We start from the raw sequence: 15,961 nt of genomic DNA on the forward strand, positions 1-15,961 counted from the left end.
GTGCTAGTTTGAGGAGAACACTGTTAACCACTGCTTTATTGTGTTCTGTGCGTTTTACAGTCTTCTCTCGGCCTGCAAACGCCTTTATAGTGAAGAAAGCACCAAAACTCAGTTTGAACAAAAAAGGTTGGAAAACTATTCACAAATCATGATACCATCATAAAACAGATGAATGTACTTTTCTGAGGTGCTAATTTGAGGAGAACACTGTTAACCACTGCATTCTTGTGTTTTGTGCGTACTTAAGCCTTCTCCCGGCCTGCTAACCCTAACCCTAATAGTGAAGAAAGCATCAAAACTTAATTTGAACAAAAAAGGTTGGAAAACTATTCACAAATCATGATACCATCATAAAACAGATTAATGTACTTTCCTGAGGTGCTAGTTTGAGGAGATCACTGTTAACCACTGCATTCTTGTGTTCTGTGCGTTTTACAGCCTTCTCTCGGCCTGCAAACGCCTTTATAGTGAAGAAAGCACCAAAACTCAGTTTGAACAAAAAAGGTTGGAAAACTATTCACAAATCATAATACTATCATAAAACAGATAAAGGACTTTCCTGAGGTGCTAGTTTGAGGAGAACACTGTTAACCAATGCATTCTTGTGTTCTGTGCGTTTTTCAGCCTTCTCCCGAACTGCTAACCCTAACCCTAATAGTGAAGAAAGCATCAAAACTTAGTTTGAACAAAAAAGGTTGGAAAACAATTCACAAATCATGATACCATCATAAAACAGATGAATGTACTTTCCTGAGGTGCTAGTTTGAGGAGAACACTTAAACAATGCATTCTTGTGTTCTGTGCATATTTCAGCCTTCTCCCGGCCTGCTAACCCTAACCCTAATAGTGAAGAAAGCATCAAAACTTAGTTTGAACAAAAAAGGTTGGAAAACTATTCACAAATCATGATACCATCATAAAACAGATGAATGTACTTTCCTGAGGTACTAGTTTGAGGAGAACACTGTTAACCAATGCATTCTTGTGTTTTGTGCGTTCTTAAGCCTTCTCTCAGCCTGCTAACCCTAACCCTAATAGTGAAGAAAGCACCAAAACTCAGTTTGAACAAAAAAGGTCGGAAAACTATTCACAAATAATGATACCATCATAAAACAGATAAAGGACATTCCTGAGGTGCTAGTTTGAGGAGAACACTGTTAACCAATGCATTCTTGTGTTTTGTGCGTTCTTAAAAGCCTTCTTTCAGCCTGCTAACCCTAACCCTAACAGTCAAGAAAGCATCAAAACTTAGTTTGAACAAAAAAGGTTGGAAAACTATTCACAAATCATGATACCATCATAAAACAGATGAATGTACTTTCCTGAGGTACTAGTTTGAGGAGAACACTGTTAACCAATGCATTCTTGTGTTTTGTGCGTTCTTAAGCCTTCTCTCAGCCTGCTAACCCTAACCCTAATAGTGAAGAAAGCACCAAAACTCAGTTTGAACAAAAAAGGTTGGAAAACTATTCACAAATCATGATACCATCATAAAACAGATGAATGTACTTTCCTGAGGTACTAGTTTGAGGAGAACACTGTTAACCAATGCATTCTTGTGTTTTGTGCGTTCTCAAGCCTTCTCTCAGCCTGCTAACCCTAACCCTAATAGTGAAGAAAGCACCAAAACTCAGTTTGAACAAAAAAGGTCGGAAAACTATTCACAAATAATGATACCATCATAAAACAGATAAAGGACATTCCTGAGGTGCTAGTTTGAGGAGAACACTGTTAACCAATGCATTCTTGTGTTTTGTGCGTTCTTAAAAGCCTTCTTTCAGCCTGCTAACCCTAACCCTAACAGTCAAGAAAGCATCAAAACTTAGTTTGAACAAAAAAGGTTGGAAAACTATTCACAAATCATGATACCATCATAAAACAGATGAATGTACTTTCCTGAGGTGCTAGTTTGAGGAGAACACTGTTAACCACTGCATTCTTGTGTTCTGTGCGTTTTTCAGCCTTCTCCCGAACTGCTAACCCTAACCCTAATAGTGAAGAAAGCATCAAAACTTAGTTTGAACAAAAAAGGTTGGAAAACAATTCACAAATCATGATACCATCATAAAACAGATGAATGTACTTTCCTGAGGTGCTAGTTTGAGGAGAACACTTAAACAATGCATTCTTGTGTTCTGTGCATATTTCAGCCTTCTCCCGGCCTGCTAACCCTAACCCTAATAGTGAAGAAAGCATCAAAACTTAGTTTGAACAAAAAAGGTTGGAAAACTATTCACAAATCATGATACCATCATAAAACAGATGAATGTACTTTCCTGAGGTGCTAGTTTGAGGAGAACACTGTTAACCAATGCATTCTTGTGTTCTGTGCGTTTTCAGCTTTCTCTCGGCCTGCAAACGCCTTAATAGTCAAGAATGCACGAAAACGTAGTTTGAACAAAAAAGGTTGGAAAACCTTTGACACCATCATGAAAAGGATGAATGTACCTTCCTGAGTTGCTAGATTTAGGAAAACACTGTTAACCACTGCATTCTTGTGTTCTGTGCGTTTTTCAGCCTTCTCTTGGCCTGAAAACGCCTTAATAGTCAAGAATGCACCAAAACGTAGTTTGAACAAAAAAGGTTGGAAAACTAATCACAAATCATGATACTATCATAAAACAGATAAATGTACTTTCCTGAGGTGCTAATTTGAGGAGAACACTGTTAACCACTGCATTCTTGTGTTCTGTGCGTTTTTTCAGCCTTCTCTCGGCCTGCAAACGCCTTTATAGTGAAGAAAGCACCAAAACTCAGTTTGAACAAAAAAGGTTGGAAAACTATTCACAAATCATGATACCATCATAAAACAGATGAATGTACTTTTCTGAGGTGCTAATTTGAGGAGAACACTGTTAACCACTGCATTCTTGTGTTTTGTGCGTTCTTAAGCCTTCTCCCGGCCTGCTAACCCTAACCCTAATAGTGAAGAAAGCATCAAAACTTAATTTGAACAAAAAAGGTTGGAAAACTATTCACAAATCATGATACCATCATAAAACAGATTAATGTACTTTCCTGAGGTGCTAGTTTGAGGAGATCACTGTTAACCACTGCATTCTTGTGTTCTGTGCGTTTTACAGCCTTCTCTCGGCCTGCAAACGCCTTTATAGTGAAGAAAGCACCAAAACTCAGTTTGAACAAAAAAGGTTGGAAAACTATTCACAAATCATAATACTATCATAAAACAGATAAAGGACTTTCCTGAGGTGCTAGTTTGAGGAGAACACTGTTAACCAATGCATTCTTGTGTTTTGTGCGTTCTTAAAAGCCTTCTCTCAGCCTGCTAACCCTAACCCTAACAGTGAAGAAAGCATCAAAACTTAGTTTGAACAAAAAAGGTTGGAAAACTATTCACAAATCATGATACCATCATAAAACAGATTAATGTACTTTCCTGAGGTGCTAGTTTGAGGAGAACACTGTTAACCAATGCATTCTTGTGTTCTGTGCGTTTTCAGCCTTCTCCCGGTCTGCTAACCCTAACCCTAATAGTGAAGAAAGCATCAAAACTTAATTTGAACAAAAAAGGTTGGAAAACTATTCACAAATCATGATACCATCATAAAACAGATTAATGTACTTTCCTGAGGTGCTAGTTTGAGGAGATCACTGTTAACCACTGCATTCTTGTGTTTTGTGCGTACTTAAGCCTTCTCCCGGCCTGCTAACCCTAACCCTAATAGTGAAGAAAGCATCAAAACTTAATTTGAACAAAAAAGGTTGGAAAACTATTCACAAATCATGATACCATCATAAAACAGATTAATGTACTTTCCTGAGGTGCTAGTTTGAGGAGATCACTGTTAACCACTGCATTCTTGTGTTCTGTGCGTTTTACAGCCTTCTCTCGGCCTGCAAACGCCTCTATAGTGAAGAAAGCACCAAAACTCAGTTTGAACAAAAAAGGTCGGAAAACTATTCACAAATCATAATACTATCATAAAACAGATAAAGGACTTTCCTGAGGTGCTAGTTTGAGGAGAACACTGTTAACCAATGCATTCTTGTGTTTTGTGCGTTCTTAAAAGCCTTCTTTCAGCCTGCTAACCCTAACCCTAACAGTCAAGAAAGCATCAAAACTTAGTTTGAACAAAAAAGGTTGGAAAACTATTCACAAATCATGATACCATCATAAAACAGATGAATATACTTTCCTGAGGCGCTAGTTTGAGGAGAACACTGTTAACCAATGCTTTATTTTGTTCTGTGCGTTTTTCAGCCTCCTCTCGGCCTGCAAACGCCTTTATAGTGAAGAAAGCACCAAAACTCAGTTTGAACAAAAAAGGTCGGAAAACTATTCACAAATCATCATACCATCATAAAACAGATGAATGTACTTTCCTGAGGTGCTAGTTTGAGGAGAACACTGTTAACCAATGCATTCTTGTGTTTTGTGCGTTCTTAAGCCTTCTCTCAGCCTGCTAACCCTAACCCTAATAGTGAAGAAAGCATCAAAACTTAGTTTGAACAAAAAAGGTTGGAAAACTATTCACAAATCATGATACCATCGTAAAACAGATGAATATACTTTCCTGAGGTGCTAGTTTGAGGAGAACACTGTTAACCACTGCTTTATTGTGTTCTGTGCGTTTTACAGCCTTCTCTCGGCCTGCAAACGCCTTTATAGTGAAGAAAGCACCAAAACTCAGTTTGAACAAAAAAGGTTGGAAAACTATTCACAAATTATGATACCATCTTAAAACAGATGAATGTACTTTTCTGAGGTGCTAATTTGAGGAGAACACTGTTAACCACTGCATTCTTGTGTTTTGTGCGTACTTAAGCCTTCTCCCGGCCTGCTAACCCTAACCCTAATAGTGAAGAAAGCATCAAAACTTAATTTGAACAAAAAAGGTTGGAAAACTATTCACAAATCATGATACCATCATAAAACAGATTAATGTACTTTCCTGAGGTGCTAGTTTGAGGAGATCACTGTTAACCACTGCATTCTTGTGTTCTGTGCGTTTTACAGCCTTCTCTCGGCCTGCAAACGCCTCTATAGTGAAGAAAGCACCAAAACTCAGTTTGAACAAAAAAGGTCGGAAAACTATTCACAAATCATAATACTATCATAAAACAGATAAAGGACTTTCCTGAGGTGCTAGTTTGAGGAGAACACTGTTAACCAATGCATTCTTGTGTTTTGTGCGTTCTTAAAAGCCTTCTCTCAGCCTGCTAACCCAACCCTAACAGTGAAGAAAGCATCAAAACTTAGTTTGAACAAAAAAGGTTGGAAAACTATTCACAAATCATGATACCATCATAAAACAGATGAATATACTTTCCTGAGGTGCTAATTTGAGGAGAACACTGTTAACCACTGCTTTCTTGTGTTCTGTGTGTTTTACAGCCTTCTCTCGGCCTGCAAACGCCTTTATAGTGAAGAAAGCACCAAAACTCAGTTTGAACAAAAAAGGTTGGAAAACTATTCACAAATCATGATACCATCATAAAACAGATGAATATACTTTCCTGAGGTGCTAGTTTGAGGAGAACACTGTTAACCACTGCTTTATTGTGTTCTGTGCGTTTTACAGTCTTCTCTCGGCCTGCAAACGCCTTTATAGTGAAGAAAGCACCAAAACTCAGTTTGAACAAAAAAGGTTGGAAAACTATTCACAAATCATGATACCATCATAAAACAGATGAATGTACTTTTCTGAGGTGCTAATTTGAGGAGAACACTGTTAACCACTGCATTCTTGTGTTTTGTGCGTACTTAAGCCTTCTCCCGGCCTGCTAACCCTAACCCTAATAGTGAAGAAAGCATCAAAACTTAATTTGAACAAAAAAGGTTGGAAAACTATTCACAAATCATGATACCATCATAAAACAGATTAATGTACTTTCCTGAGGTGCTAGTTTGAGGAGATCACTGTTAACCACTGCATTCTTGTGTTCTGTGCGTTTTACAGCCTTCTCTCGGCCTGCAAACGCCTTTATAGTGAAGAAAGCACCAAAACTCAGTTTGAACAAAAAAGGTTGGAAAACTATTCACAAATCATAATACTATCATAAAACAGATAAAGGACTTTCCTGAGGTGCTAGTTTGAGGAGAACACTGTTAACCAATGCATTCTTGTGTTCTGTGCGTTTTTCAGCCTTCTCCCGAACTGCTAACCCTAACCCTAATAGTGAAGAAAGCATCAAAACTTAGTTTGAACAAAAAAGGTTGGAAAACAATTCACAAATCATGATACCATCATAAAACAGATGAATGTACTTTCCTGAGGTGCTAGTTTGAGGAGAACACTTAAACAATGCATTCTTGTGTTCTGTGCATATTTCAGCCTTCTCCCGGCCTGCTAACCCTAACCCTAATAGTGAAGAAAGCATCAAAACTTAGTTTGAACAAAAAAGGTTGGAAAACTATTCACAAATCATGATACCATCATAAAACAGATGAATGTACTTTCCTGAGGTACTAGTTTGAGGAGAACACTGTTAACCAATGCATTCTTGTGTTTTGTGCGTTCTTAAGCCTTCTCTCAGCCTGCTAACCCTAACCCTAATAGTGAAGAAAGCACCAAAACTCAGTTTGAACAAAAAAGGTTGGAAAACTATTCACAAATCATGATACCATCATAAAACAGATGAATGTACTTTCCTGAGGTACTAGTTTGAGGAGAACACTGTTAACCAATGCATTCTTGTGTTTTGTGCGTTCTCAAGCCTTCTCTCAGCCTGCTAACCCTAACCCTAATAGTGAAGAAAGCACCAAAACTCAGTTTGAACAAAAAAGGTCGGAAAACTATTCACAAATAATGATACCATCATAAAACAGATAAAGGACATTCCTGAGGTGCTAGTTTGAGGAGAACACTGTTAACCAATGCATTCTTGTGTTTTGTGCGTTCTTAAAAGCCTTCTTTCAGCCTGCTAACCCTAACCCTAACAGTCAAGAAAGCATCAAAACTTAGTTTGAACAAAAAAGGTTGGAAAACTATTCACAAATCATGATACCATCATAAAACAGATGAATGTACTTTCCTGAGGTGCTAGTTTGAGGAGAACACTGTTAACCACTGCATTCTTGTGTTCTGTGCGTTTTTCAGCCTTCTCCCGAACTGCTAACCCTAACCCTAATAGTGAAGAAAGCATCAAAACTTAGTTTGAACAAAAAAGGTTGGAAAACAATTCACAAATCATGATACCATCATAAAACAGATGAATGTACTTTCCTGAGGTGCTAGTTTGAGGAGAACACTTAAACAATGCATTCTTGTGTTCTGTGCATATTTCAGCCTTCTCCCGGCCTGCTAACCCTAACCCTAATAGTGAAGAAAGCATCAAAACTTAGTTTGAACAAAAAAGGTTGGAAAACTATTCACAAATCATGATACCATCATAAAACAGATGAATGTACTTTCCTGAGGTGCTAGTTTGAGGAGAACACTGTTAACCAATGCATTCTTGTGTTCTGTGCGTTTTCAGCTTTCTCTCGGCCTGCAAACGCCTTAATAGTCAAGAATGCACGAAAACGTAGTTTGAACAAAAAAGGTTGGAAAACCTTTGACACCATCATGAAAAGGATGAATGTACCTTCCTGAGTTGCTAGATTTAGGAAAACACTGTTAACCACTGCATTCTTGTGTTCTGTGCGTTTTTCAGCCTTCTCTTGGCCTGAAAACGCCTTAATAGTCAAGAATGCACCAAAACGTAGTTTGAACAAAAAAGGTTGGAAAACTAATCACAAATCATGATACTATCATAAAACAGATAAATGTACTTTCCTGAGGTGCTAATTTGAGGAGAACACTGTTAACCACTGCATTCTTGTGTTCTGTGCGTTTTTTCAGCCTTCTCTCGGCCTGCAAACGCCTTTATAGTGAAGAAAGCACCAAAACTCAGTTTGAACAAAAAAGGTTGGAAAACTATTCACAAATCATGATACCATCATAAAACAGATGAATGTACTTTTCTGAGGTGCTAATTTGAGGAGAACACTGTTAACCACTGCATTCTTGTGTTTTGTGCGTTCTTAAGCCTTCTCCCGGCCTGCTAACCCTAACCCTAATAGTGAAGAAAGCATCAAAACTTAATTTGAACAAAAAAGGTTGGAAAACTATTCACAAATCATGATACCATCATAAAACAGATTAATGTACTTTCCTGAGGTGCTAGTTTGAGGAGATCACTGTTAACCACTGCATTCTTGTGTTCTGTGCGTTTTACAGCCTTCTCTCGGCCTGCAAACGCCTTTATAGTGAAGAAAGCACCAAAACTCAGTTTGAACAAAAAAGGTTGGAAAACTATTCACAAATCATAATACTATCATAAAACAGATAAAGGACTTTCCTGAGGTGCTAGTTTGAGGAGAACACTGTTAACCAATGCATTCTTGTGTTTTGTGCGTTCTTAAAAGCCTTCTCTCAGCCTGCTAACCCTAACCCTAACAGTGAAGAAAGCATCAAAACTTAGTTTGAACAAAAAAGGTTGGAAAACTATTCACAAATCATGATACCATCATAAAACAGATTAATGTACTTTCCTGAGGTGCTAGTTTGAGGAGAACACTGTTAACCAATGCATTCTTGTGTTCTGTGCGTTTTCAGCCTTCTCCCGGTCTGCTAACCCTAACCCTAATAGTGAAGAAAGCATCAAAACTTAGTTTGAACAAAAAAGGTTTGATAACTATTCACAAATCATGATACCATCATAAAACAGATGAATATACTTTCCTGAGGTGCTAGTTTGAGGACAACACTGTTTACCACTGCTTTATTGTGTTCTGTGCGTTTTTCAGCCTCCTCTCGGCCTGCAAACGCCTTTATAGTGAAGAAAGCACCAAAACTCAGTTTGAACAAAAAAGGTCGGAAAACTATTCACAAATCATGATACCATCATAAAACAGATGAATGTACTTTCCTGAGGTGCTAGTTTGAGGAGAACACTGTTAACCAATGCATTCTTGTGTTTTGTGCGTTCTTAAGCCTTCTCTCAGCCTGCTAACCCTAACCCTAATAGTGAAGAAAGCATCAAAACTGAGTTTGAACAAAAAAGGTTGGAAAACTATTCACAAATCATGATACCATCATAAAACAGATGAATATACTTTCCTGAGGTGCTAGTTTGAGGAGAACACTGTTAACCACTGCATTCTTGTGTTCTGTGCGTTTTACAGCCTTCTCTCGGCCTGCAAACGCCTTTACAGTGAAGAAAGTACCAAAACTCAGTTTGAACAAAAAAGGTTGGAAAACTATTCGCAAATCATAATACTATCATAAAACAGATAAAGGACTTTCCTGAGGTGCTAGTTTGAGGAGAACACTGTTAACCAATGCATTCTTGTGTTTTGTGCGTTCTTAAAAGCCTTCTCTCAGCCTGCTAACCCTAACCCTAATAGTGAAGAAAGCATCAAAACTTAATTTGAACAAAAAAGGTTGGAAAACTATTCACAAATCATGATACCATCATAAAACAGATTAATGTACTTTCCTGAGGTGCTAGTTTGAGGAGATCACTGTTAACCACTGCATTCTTGTGTTCTGTGCGTTTTACAGCCTTCTCTCGGCCTGCAAACGCCTTTATAGTGAAGAAAGTACCAAAACTCAGTTTGAACAAAAAAGGTTTGAAAACTATTCACAAATCATAATACTATCATAAAACAGATAAAGGACTTTCCTGAGGTGCTAGTTTGAGGAGAACACTGTTAACCAATGCATTCTTGTGTTTTGTGCGTTCTTAAAAGCCTTCTCTCAGCCTGCTAACCCTAACCCTAATAGTGAAGAAAGCATCAAAACTTAATTTGAACAAAAAAGGTTGGAAAACGACTCACAAATCATGATACCATCATAAAACAGATTAATGTACTTTCCTGAGGTGCTAGTTTGAGGAGATCACTGTTAACCACTGCATTCTTGTGTTCTGTGCGTTTTACAGCCTTCTCTCGGCCTGCAAACGCCTTTATAGTGAAGAAAGCACCAAAACTCAGTTTGAACAAAAAAGGTTGGAAAACTATTCACAAATCATAATACTATCATAAAACATGATAAAGGACTTTCCTGAGGTGCTAGTTTGAGGAGAACACTGTTAACCAATGCATTCTTGTGTTTTGTGCGTTCTTAAAAGCCTTCTCTCAGCCTGCTAACCCTAACCCTAACAGTGAAGAAAGCATCAAAACTTAGTTTGAACAAAAAAGGTTGGAAAACTATTCACAAATCATGATACCATCATAAAACAGATTAATGTACTTTCCTGAGGTGCTAGTTTGAGGAGAACACTGTTAACCAATGCATTCTTGTGTTCTGTGCGTTTTCAGCCTTCTCCCGGTCTGCTAACCCTAACCCTAATAGTGAAGAAAGCATCAAAACTTAGTTTGAACAAAAAAGGTTGGAAAACTATTCACAAATCATGATACCATCATAAAACAGATGAATATACTTTCCTGAGGTGCTAGTTTGAGGACAACACTGTTTACCACTGCTTTATTGTGTTCTGTGCGTTTTTCAGCCTCCTCTCGGCCTGCAAACGCCTTTATAGTGAAGAAAGCACCAAAACTCAGTTTGAACAAAAAAGGTCGGAAAACTATTCACAAATCATGATACCATCATAAAACAGATGAATGTACTTTCCTGAGGTGCTAGTTTGAGGAGAACACTGTTAACCAATGCATTCTTGTGTTTTGTGCGTTCTTAAGCCTTTTCTCAGCCTGCTAACCCTAACCCTAATAGTGAAGAAAGCATCAAAATTTAGTTTGAACAAAAAAGGTTGGAAAACTATTCACAAATCATGATACCATCATAAAACAGATGAACATACTTTCCTGAGGTGCTAGTTTGAGGAGAACACTGTTAACCACTGCATTCTTGTGTTCTATGCGTTTTTTCAGCCTTCTCTCGGCCTGCTAACCCTAACCCTAATAGTGAAGAAAGCATCAAAACTTAATTTGAACAAAAAAGGTTGGAAAACTATTCACAAATCATGATACCATCATAAAACAGATTAATGTACTTTCCTGAGGTGCTAGTTTGAGGAGATCACTGTTAACCACTGCATTCTTGTGTTCTGTGCGTTTTACAGCCTTCTCTCGGCCTGCAAACGCCTTTACAGTGAAGAAAGTACCAAAACTCAGTTTGAACAAAAAAGGTTGGAAAACTATTCACAAATCATAATACTATCATAAAACAGATAAAGGACTTTCCTGAGGTGCTAGTTTGAGGAGAACACTGTTAACCAATGCATTCTTGTGTTTTGTGCGTTCTTAAAAGCCTTCTCTCAGCCTGCTAACCCTAACCCTAATAGTGAAGAAAGCATCAAAACTTAATTTGAACAAAAAAGGTTGGAAAACTATTCACAAATCATGATACCATCATAAAACAGATTAATGTACTTTCCTGAGGTGCTAGTTTGAGGAGATCACTGTTAACCACTGCATTCTTGTGTTCTGTGCGTTTTACAGCCTTCTCTCGGCCTGCAAACGCCTTTATAGGGAAGAAAGTACCAAAACTCAGTTTGAACAAAAAAGGTTGGAAAACTATTCACAAATCATAATACTATCATAAAACAGATAAAGGACTTTCCTGAGGTGCTAGTTTGAGGAGAACACTGTTAACCAATGCATTCTTGTGTTTTGTGCGTTCTTAAAAGCCTTCTCTCATCCTGCTAACCCTAACCCCAATAGTGAAGAAAGCATCAAAACTTAATTTGAACAAAAAAGGTTGGAAAACGATTCACAAATCATGATACCATCATAAAACAGATTAATGTACTTTCCTGAGGTGCTAGTTTGAGGAGATCACTGTTAACCACTGCATTCTTGTGTTCTGTGCGTTTTACAGCCTTCTCTCGGCCTGCAAACGCCTTTATAGTGAAGAAAGCACCAAAACTCAGTTTGAACAAAAAAGGTTGGAAAACTATTCACAAATCATAATACTATCATAAAACAGATAAAGGACTTTCCTGAGGTGCTAGTTTGAGGAGAACACTGTTAACCAATGCATTCTTGTGTTCTGTGCGTTTTCAGCTTTCTCTCGGCCTGCAAACGCCTTAATAGTCAAGAATGCACGAAAACGTAGTTTGAACAAAAAAGGTTGGAAAACTATTCACAAATCATGATACCATCATTAAACAGATGAATGTACTTTCCTGAGGTGCTAGTTTGAGGAGAACACTGTTAACCAATGCATTCTTGTGTTCTGTGCGTTTTCAGCTTTCTCTCGGCCTGCAAACGCCTTAATAGTCATGAATGCACCAAAACTTAGTTTGAACAAAAAAGGTTGGAAAACCTTTGACACCATCATGAAAAGGATGAATGTACTTTCCTGAGTTGCTAGATTTAGGAAAACACTGTTAACCACTGCATTCTTGTGTTCTGTGCGTTTTTCAGCCTTCTCTCGGCCTGAAAACGCCTTAATAGTCAAGAATGCACCAAAACGTAGTTTGAACAAAAAAGGTTGGAAAACTAATCACAAATCATGATACTATCATAAAACAGATAAATGTACTTTCCTGAGGTGCTAATTTGAGGAGAACACTGTTAACCACTGCATTCTTGTGTTCTGTGCGTTTTTTCAGCTTTCTCTCGGCCTGCAAACGCCTTCATAGTGAAGAACGCACCAAAACTCAGTTTGAACAAAAAAGGTTGGAAAACTATTCACAAATCATGATACCATCATAAAACAGATGAATGTACTTTTCTGAGGTGCTAATTTGAGGAGAACACTGTTAACCACTGCATTCTTGTGTTTTGTGCGTTCTTAAGCCTTCTCCCGGCCTGCTAACCCTAACCCTAATAGTGAAGAAAGCATCAAAACTTAATTTGAACAAAAAAGGTTGGAAAACTATTCACAAATCATGATACCATCATAAAACAGATTAATGTACTTTCCTGAGGTGCTAGTTTGAGGAGATCACTGTTAACCACTGCATTCTTGTGTTCTGTGCGTTTTACAGCCTTCTCTCGGCCTGCAAACGCCTTTATAGTGAAGAAAGTACCAAAACTCAGTTTGAACAAAAAAGGTTTGAAAACTATTCACAAATCATAATACTATCATAAAACAGATAAAGGACTTTCCTGAGGTGCTAGTTTGAGGAGAACACTGTTAACCAATGCATTCTTGTGTTTTGTGCGTTCTTAAAAGCCTTCTCTCAGCCTGCTAACCCTAACCCTAATAGTGAAGAAAGCATCAAAACTTAATTTGAACAAAAAAGGTTGGAAAACGACTCACAAATCATGATACCATCATAAAACAGATTAATGTACTTTCCTGAGGTGCTAGTTTGAGGAGATCACTGTTAACCACTGCATTCTTGTGTTCTGTGCGTTTTACAGCCTTCTCTCGGCCTGCAAACGCCTTTATAGTGAAGAAAGAACCAAAACTCAGTTTGAACAAAAAAGGTTGGAAAACTATTCACAAATCATGATACCATCATAAAACAGATTAATGTACTTTCCTGAGGTGCTAGTTTGAGGAGAACACTGTTAACCAATGCATTCTTGTGTTCTGTGCGTTTTCAGCCTTCTCCCGGTCTGCTAACCCTAACCCTAATAGTGAAGAAAGCATCAAAACTTAGTTTGAACAAAAAAGGTTGGAAAACTATTCACAAATCATGATACCATCATAAAACAGATGAATATACTTTCCTGAGGTGCTAGTTTGAGGACAACACTGTTTACCACTGCTTTATTGTGTTCTGTGCGTTTTTCAGCCTCCTCTCGGCCTGCAAACGCCTTTATAGTGAAGAAAGCACCAAAACTCAGTTTGAACAAAAAAGGTCGGAAAACTATTCACAAATCATGATACCATCATAAAACAGATGAATGTACTTTCCTGAGGTGCTAGTTTGAGGAGAACACTGTTAACCACTGCATTCTTGTGTTCTATGCGTTTTTTCAGCCTTCTCTCGGCCTGCTAACCCTAACCCTAATAGTGAAGAAAGCATCAAAACTTAATTTGAACAAAAAAGGTTGGAAAACTATTCACAAATCATGATACCATCATAAAACAGATGAACATACTTTCCTGAGGTGCTAGTTTGAGGAGAACACTGTTAACCACTGCATTCTTGTGTTCTATGCGTTTTTTCAGCCTTCTCTCGGCCTGCTAACCCTAACCCTAATAGTGAAGAAAGCATCAAAACTTAATTTGAACAAAAAAGGTTGGAAAACTATTCACAAATCATGATACCATCATAAAACAGATTAATGTACTTTCCTGAGGTGCTAGTTTGAGGAGATCACTGTTAACCACTGCATTCTTGTGTTCTGTGCGTTTTACAGCCTTCTCTCGGCCTGCAAACGCCTTTACAGTGAAGAAAGTACCAAAACTCAGTTTGAACAAAAAAGGTTGGAAAACTATTCACAAATCATAATACTATCATAAAACAGATAAAGGACTTTCCTGAGGTGCTAGTTTGAGGAGAACACTGTTAACCAATGCATTCTTGTGTTTTGTGCGTTCTTAAAAGCCTTCTCTCAGCCTGCTGACCCTAACCCTAATAGTGAAGAAAGCATCAAAACTTAATTTGAACAAAAAAGGTTGGAAAACTATTCACAAATCATGATACCATCATAAAACAGATTAATGTACTTTCCTGAGGTGCTAGTTTGAGGAGATCACTGTTAACCACTGCATTCTTGTGTTCTGTGCGTTTTACAGCCTTCTCTCGGCCTGCAAACGCCTTTATAGTGAAGAAAGTACCAAAACTCAGTTTGAACAAAAAAGGTTGGAAAACTATTCACAAATCATAATACTATCATAAAACAGATAAAGGACTTTCCTGAGGTGCTAGTTTGAGGAGAACACTGTTAACCAATGCATTCTTGTGTTCTGTGCGTTTTCAGCTTTCTCTCGGCCTGCAAACGCCTTAATAGTCAAGAATGCACGAAAACGTAGTTTGAACAAAAAAGGTTGGAAAACTATTCACAAATCATGATACCATCATTAAACAGATGAATGTACTTTCCTGAGGTGCTAGTTTGAGGAGAACACTGTTAACCAATGCATTCTTGTGTTCTGTGCGTTTTCAGCTTTCTCTCGGCCTGCAAACGCCTTAATAGTCATGAATGCACCAAAACTTAGTTTGAACAAAAAAGGTTGGAAAACCTTTGACACCATCATGAAAAGGATGAATGTACTTTCCTGAGTTGCTAGATTTAGGAAAACACTGTTAACCACTGCATTCTTGTGTTCTGTGCGTTTTTCAGCCTTCTCTCGGCCTGCTAACCCTAACCCTAATAGTGAAGAAAGCATCAAAACTTAATTTGAACAAAAAAGGTTGGAAAACTATTCACAAATCATGATACCATCATAAAACAGATTAATGTACTTTCCTGAGGTGCTAGTTTGAGGAGATCACTGTTAACCACTGCATTCTTGTGTTCTGTGCGTTTTACAGCCTTCTCTCGGCCTGCAAACGCCTTTACAGTGAAGAAAGTACCAAAACTCAGTTTGAACAAAAAAGGTTGGAAAACTATTCACAAATCATAATACTATCATAAAACAGATAAAGGACTTTCCTGAGGTGCTAGTTTGAGGAGAACACTGTTAACCAATGCATTCTTGTGTTTTGTGCGTTCTTAAAAGCCTTCTCTCAGCCTGCTAACCCTAACCCTAATAGTGAAGAAAGCATCAAAACTTAATTTGAACAAAAAAGGTTGGAAAACTATTCACAAATCATGATACCATCATAAAACAGATTAATGTACTTTCCTGAGGTGCTAGTTTGAGGAGATCACTGTTAACCACTGCATTCTTGTGTTCTGTGCGTTTTACAGCCTTCTCTCGGCCTGCAAACGCCTTTATAGTGAAGAAAGTACCAAAACTCAGTTTGAACAAAAAAGGTTGGAAAACTATTCACAAATCATAATACTATCATAAAACAGATAAAGGACTTTCCTGAGGTGCTAGTTTGAGGAGAACACTGTTAACCAATGCATTCTTGTGTTTTGTGCGTTCTTAAAAGCCTTCTCTCAGCCTGCTAACCCTAACCCTAATAGTGAAGAAAGCATCAA

The sequence above is a fragment of the Gasterosteus aculeatus genome, chromosome 1 (assembly GCF_964276395.1).
Source record: "Gasterosteus aculeatus chromosome 1, fGasAcu3.hap1.1, whole genome shotgun sequence".
Lineage (NCBI taxonomy): Eukaryota > Metazoa > Chordata > Actinopteri > Perciformes > Gasterosteidae > Gasterosteus > Gasterosteus aculeatus.